The sequence below is a fragment of the Propithecus coquereli genome, unplaced genomic scaffold (assembly GCF_000956105.1).
Source record: "Propithecus coquereli isolate 6110/MARCELLA unplaced genomic scaffold, Pcoq_1.0 Scaffold962, whole genome shotgun sequence".
Taxonomy (NCBI): Eukaryota; Metazoa; Chordata; class Mammalia; order Primates; family Indriidae; genus Propithecus; species Propithecus coquereli.
This window is the reverse complement of record NW_012155974.1, coordinates 320,043-320,477: the sequence shown is the minus strand read 5'-3', so window position 1 is coordinate 320,477 and position 435 is coordinate 320,043.

The following is a 435-nucleotide window of genomic DNA, read 5'->3' as shown; positions in this document are numbered from 1 at the left end:
CGGTGCTGACGCCCCCCCTCCAGCTTCTACATAGGGACCCAGCTTTGCACTCGTGGCGGGGGGGCGGGGCAGAACTCACCCTACCCATCTTCTTCTACTAATGAGGGGGCCCACTGTTCTTCCCCCTTACCCCCCAAGTCTCCTATTCTCCAGGTGCGCCCCTGCCAGCTGCCCCCCACAGCCTAGTCCCTTCGGTCACTGCCTTCTGCCCGCCTCTTCCCCCTTTCTGGGCCTCCCGCCGGTTGCCCATCTCTTCCACTATCGGAGCACCTGGGCACCCAAGGTACCCTCTTCTCAAGCTGGCCCTCTCCTTCCTCCCTTCCCCGAGGCGCACCCAGGCACCAAAGATGCCCACCGCGAGGGCCAGAGCACGGCGGTGCGGCCTCTGCTAAGGCGGCGGCTCCACCTGCAGGGTGGCTCGGCGGCGGCCGCGGG